This window comes from Rhinoderma darwinii, chromosome 1 (genome assembly GCF_050947455.1).
Source record: "Rhinoderma darwinii isolate aRhiDar2 chromosome 1, aRhiDar2.hap1, whole genome shotgun sequence".
Classification (NCBI taxonomy): Eukaryota; Metazoa; Chordata; class Amphibia; order Anura; family Rhinodermatidae; genus Rhinoderma; species Rhinoderma darwinii.
The window spans coordinates 365,014,478-365,020,853 of record NC_134687.1 but is presented as its reverse complement, the minus strand read 5'-3'; positions in this window follow the sequence as shown (position 1 = coordinate 365,020,853).

Below are 6,376 nucleotides of genomic sequence, written 5' to 3'. Positions count from 1 at the left end.
TATCACACTACTGAGCCCAAATGATTGGCATAGAGCTGAACTTTCATATATAAGAATGTATCTAATGTACCACACCTTTATAATTTGCTTTATACATTGCTTATGATCTTTCAATGCATTGTTGATCAGTAAACTATACATTCCACAGCAAGAAACCTGGTGTTGCTTATTCCTATTTGGAGTCTCAACATTTTAGTATTGTAAGTTAGAATATTTGTGGTAAACTTACCAGTCTGGACTCTAGCCATGCATCTTCTTCCACCGAGCAATGTGTGCACGGCTGTCCGGCTAATTAAGAGCTAATGTGTACTATTTTAGGGAGTTTCTCACTACCAGTTATATCATTATTTAGCACCGTTCTGCCTGAACTCGGTTACTGACCTCGGCTAGTCTGACTGCATTCATTTTTACCAGCACCCCCAATTCATTGACCTCCCCTCACGGGTATTTTTCTACATTAACTCGCAGTTGTCGTTGCCCCTAGCAACTGTACCTCCAAACCATTCCCTTGTATTCTGGTTACCCCTTATCAATTGTATCAAACACTGGACTAGCTTAGGGTCTTGAAGTCCTGGGGCCAGGTGAGTACCTCCAGGGGTGCACAGTCCATGAAGCGACGTGAGGAAGTCTGCAAATATGCAGCCAGCCCCCCATTACAAATGAAGTCTCATTGCCTAGAATGGGGGAAGGACCTACAGTGACATCTTAGTCACATGACCATGAGTGCACAGGTCCTGCACCCAGAGGGTGGTTCTCCCTACAGCTGGCATCTGGAGACTAGAAGGCAGAGGAGGTAAGAGATAAGTAGGAGTGTATGCATGCAGTGTGTGCGTGTGTGCGTGTGCGTGTGCGTGTGTGTGCGTGTGTGTGTGTGTGTATATAACATATGGGGACTGAATCCCCAAGAAAAGGCAGACATAGTAATGGCATAAATATGCCTTTAGTGGCCCACAGTTGGCTTGTACTTATATTTACTATTCATATGGGGTATTGCGCCTTTAAGCCCTATTGTCCCATTGCTATGTTTCTTCTGTCTTCTTTATCCCTCCACTAGTTGTCACTTGTGCAGTGGTGAAACCGGACACTGTGGGAGAAGATATACTGCATTGTAGAAGAGGGTGGTTAATCCAGCCACTAAAGATGCGTTTACATATTTAATCTTGTGTTATTGACTGAATTTAGGGTGTGGGATGTACCGCCCGGATACCATCTTAAGGCTGCATGTGCCTTTCTATGACAGGGTAATGGTGAACACACATTCATGTATGTCTCATCATGCCTGGGTGCGGGAGGTTGTTGGCATGACCTGAGCTCCGCGTACTATTGTTATGGAAAGTAGAGGTGTTGCTGCAAGGAGGGAAAAGTCCTAAAAGCTGCTTAAAAGGTGAAAAGGAGAGGGACCAACAGCTTTGAGAGATGAAACCGAGGAGCCTGAGTTAGACTTATGAGGACTGTTCCAGTAAGTATTGATTGCTAAGGGGTGGTGTGTGAGGCGCCACTGTATAGATAGCTGGGCTGGGCAGTGAAAGGTAAGTGTAAGGAGACATAAGCCAAGAAAGTCAGAGAGGTGTACCGGAAGTGGCAAGCAATAGTGAAAGACTAAAGGGAACGCAGCCACCATTTCAAGGAGCACTAGGCCCGAAGTACGCAGTAGCAGCCACCATCTTGAGGACTACTAAGCCTAAAGCAGATAGTCCTTGTATCAAGGAGGGGTACCTTGACCAAGTGCCTGCCGGTCACCAGAACAAGCCAGCCATCTTACCACCCTGTTGTGTTAGTAGATTGTGTACTGTGTGTGTATAATGTTATGTGTACTGTGTATCTAGTATGTGTCTGTGTGTATGTATAGCATGTGTAGTGTATATTTATTGTGTGATGTTTGCAGTGCAGTGTGTGTAGTTTGTATGCAGTGTGCATGTGTCTGTGGTGCTATATGGATGTATGGATACATACCTAAGTGTATTAGTGTTGAAATGAAAATAAAAAAACGGCAGTGATTACGCAAATACAATTGATATGCTGAGGATTAAAAAACAGCACCGCAGGTCAATTTCTGAGCGTTTTTTTCCGCTCATCATTTACGCAGCGTCGGAATGAATGAGATTTGTTCTAATCTCATCAACTTTGCTGTTACAGTATAATGCTGCGGATATTACTCTACTAAATCTACTGAGGAAAATCCACAGTATTTACGCTACGTGAGAAGTTACCCTAAGAGTGCAGAAGCATACATGTAATTTCTTAACCAGTTCAGGACCGGGCTATTTTGCGCCTTCAGGACCAGACACCGTTTAGCCATTTTTAGCACGTGTTAGTTAAATGGCTATAACGTTTTTATTTGTTGGGCTAACGACGTGATTTTTGCGACGTTTTTTCCGTAGACAATGCAGGTTTCATTTTTTATCGTTTTTATACACACTTTTTTTGCGATTTTAGAATTTTTATTCATAAAGTTTGAAAATAATAGTAAAAAAATAAGCTTTTTTACGTTTCAGCTATTTTTTGGGGGTAATAACATAGTTTTAACCTAAAATAGACCTTTTATTTGTGATCGTCATTGTCTACCGTAAATTTTAATATATTACATGTCTATATTAGGGTAATTGGGTCAGCGCTAGCGTTACAACAATGATTGGCGGGGGGGGACATGTTTTTTTGGGGTGGGTATTTTATGTGTATTTATTATTTATTTTTTTATTACTATGGTCTGTCCCCCAAAGGTCAAAAAAGACCTTTGGGGAACTTTATATATATTTTTTCTTTCTTTTACACCATCTTTTCCACTGTAACTGGAGCTGCACAGCAGCCCCAGTTACAGGGGAAATCAGCCCTCTCATAGTGACTATTGTCACTAATAGGGCTGTGCTGGGTCTTGTAAGACCCAGCAGCAGTCTGTCACTAACGGGACCCGGCGATCATGTGACCTGTCACATGATCACCGGGAGGAATAGAGACAGCGCCGCTGCTGCTGTCTCTATTCCTATACACAGCGTTCATTGAACGCTGTGTAAAAACACATTGGAGAAGACAGAAGCAGTGAAAGCTGCTTCTATCCTCTCCTCAGGGTCCCCGGCAGTCACTGACAGCCGGAGACTCGACATTCAGCTGCCCGATCGCGCGGGCAGCAAGTTAAAACCCGAGCCGTAAAAAGTCTATGGCTAGGGTTTTAAGGACCCTGACCGCAGGCCGTAAATATACAGCCAGCGGTCGGGAACCAGTTAAAGGATATATAGCTACAAACATATCTATGATCTGCTGACACAAAAGAGAGATCAATGTTTCCAAAGTATTATCAACAATGGAGATGAAGTGGCTAGGGACCTATATAAGATACACAAGTACACAAGTTAAAATCAACATACACAATATAAATTAATGTTGTGATACAAAGACCCTCGAACACTGGTGGTTATTAGATAAATGACACAAAACTGAGTGTCTTGATAAGACCCCTCCATTGTGTGGTATTCAGTTCCCAAATCCATCTACTTTCTCTTTGGAGCAATTTTTCCATTAGTTCTCCTCCCCTCATGTACACGATCAATGCCTCTTGCTTTAAATTTACGTGAGTTGCAATCGTGGTACAATTTAAAGCTTTCAGGGAAAGTTTTTAAACGCTCATTGTCATTGATTTCTCTAAGGGTATGAAAAACGGCTGAAAAATCGGAAGCATAACGCCTACAAACATCTGCCCATTGATTTCAATGGGAAATATGGCGTTCTGTTCCGATGGGGTGTTTTTTTACGCCTCATTTTTAAATAACGGCGCATAAAAAGACGCCCCGTAAAAAGAAGTGCATGTCACTTCTTGAGACGTTTTTGGAGCCGTTTTTCATTGACTCAAAAACGGCCGTAAGAAACGTTGCAAAATGGTAGTTAATCAGATAACAAGTGAAAATCAGAGGCTGTTTTACCTTGAAAACAGCTCCGTATTTTCAGACGTTTTCAGTTTAGCATGTGAACATAGCCTCACTGCTTCAATGTTTCTAACGTGCTCCATAATTCTGACTCTCAGCTCTCTTTTGGTCATTCCTATGTAAATAGAGGTGCATGGACATGCAGCATAATATACTACTCCTTTGGTGGCACAAGTAATATGCCATGTGATCTTGTATGTTTTTTTGCCCAAGTGAATCTGAAAAAGAATCTGGCCTCTCAATATTGGGACAGCTGATGCATTTGCCCCAAGGGCTACAGCCCCAACGGGTCCGTTATAACCAAAGATTTTTCCAGGTCTAATTGGTGTCATGTAGCTCTGTGAAAGTGTGTCTCTGAGGTTTTTACAATGCCTTAGTGTCATTGCTGGATATAAGTGGATCACCTTGCAGAGTATTAGGTCTTTGAGGAGTACGGGCCAGTAATTAGTAAGAGCCTATCGCATCTCGTCCCATCAAGAGTTATATGTAGTGGTGAATCTCACCTTAAAGTTAGTACGCTTTGTTGTACATGTTGTAAGAAGTTGTGAATGCGGAGTGCTTTCTGACCTCTTAAATGCTTGTTTTATACAACATTTGCTATAACCCCAATCAAGGAGTCTTTGTTCTAGGTATTTTGAATTTTTCTTAAAATCTATTTCCAAAGAGCACACTTTTTTCATGCAGAGAAATTGTCCAGTGGATATTGTTTTGATCGTCGATGGGAGAAGGTGGCATCGAGTAGTGAGTTGACAGACGTTGGTTTGCAATACAAGTCTGTTTGAGTAAAATTGTTAGTCACGTTTAATGCATAAATCCAAGAAGTCCACACTGTCTCAATCCCATTTTACAGTAAGACTAATATTCATGGAATTTTAATTTAGCATCATAATGAATGAGATGTTCGAAAGTACCCTGCCAGATCATGAAGATGTCGCCGATGAACCGTTCCCAAAAGAGGACACAGCTTATCGACTCCACACGATCTGACAGGAACAAGTCCCTCTCCCCAGCCCCAAGAACAGGTTTCCATATGAGGACGCACAGGATGCCCCCATTGCAGTTCCCTGGAGCTGCAGGTAGAAGGACTCGTTAAAAGGGAAAAAATTATGTGTTAAAATAAATTCCAGAAGTGTCTCGTAGGCATCCTCATGCCTAATCCTCGCATAAAGTCACTCAACGTCACATGTCACAAGGAGGGTGTTATCATCTAAATATAGGTTGTCAACTTCAGAGATTGGTTGCCTTGAGGGTGTGGCCATTCCAGAACGGCCTTTACCTTTTCAGGATCCATCTTTAGACCTTGATTCGAGATGATGTAGCCCAGGAAGGGTAGAGCATCTTTCTCAAACACGCACTTCTCCAACTTGGCGTTCAGACGATTCTCCCTTAACCGTAGCAAAACTTGACGGACATGTCTCCGATGAATCATTGGATATGGAGAAAAAAATCAAGAGGTCATCAAGATAGACTACAACACAAACATAGAGGAGGTCACGGAAGATGTCATTAACGAACTGCTGGAAGTCCGTGGGAGCATTACACAGACCAAAGGGCATTACTAGATATTCATAGTGTCCGTCATCGGAGTTAAATGCCGTCTTCCATTCGTCACCCCGGTGAATCCGGATTGGGTTGTAAGCCCCACGCAGGTGGTCTAGCTTTGAAAAAACTCTTGGCTCCGCGTATGCGATCAAACAGTTCAGAAACCAAAGGCAACGGATACCTATTTTTTACCGTGATCTGGTTGAGACCCTGATAGTCGATGCAAGGACGCAGAGAACCATCTTTTTTCTTGACGAAGAAGAACTCGGCTCCTGCCGAGGAGGAAGACTTCTATATGAAGCCCCTCTCCAAGTTCTCCTTAACATGGACAGAGTCTCTGGCAAGGAGAGAGGATATACCCTACCACGAGGAAGGGATGCACCAGAAACTAGGTCGATAGGACAGTCAAACGCCCAGTGTGGGGGCAGCGACTCCACCTCTTTCTTGCTGAAGATATCCGAAAATGCAGAATACTGACCAGGAAATCCTGCCAAGGACTGAGGCAGAGGAGGCTGAGCCGAACAAATCTGTACCAGGCAACGGTTGAGACACCCGGGACCCCACTGAAGAACCTCTCCAGAATTCCAGTCCAGGACTGGGGCATGTAGTCGGAGCCAGGGCAGACCCAGCAGCACAGGTTTGACAGCTTTAGCCAGGACAAAGAACAAGAGCTCAGAATGGAGGGCTCCTACTTGGAGCCTCAGCAGCTTGGTCACAGCTACAATTGGGTCTGGCAGAGGTAGTCCATTCACAGATGCAACCATCAACGGCCTCTCCAGAGGGGTTGTGGGCAATTGGGGAAGATCCACCAGGTCTCTACGAATGAAATTAGCAGCGGATCCAGAGTCCAGATACGCAGATACCCGATGTGTTTTCTTGCCGGACACTATGGTCACGGGAATGGACAATTTAGACGA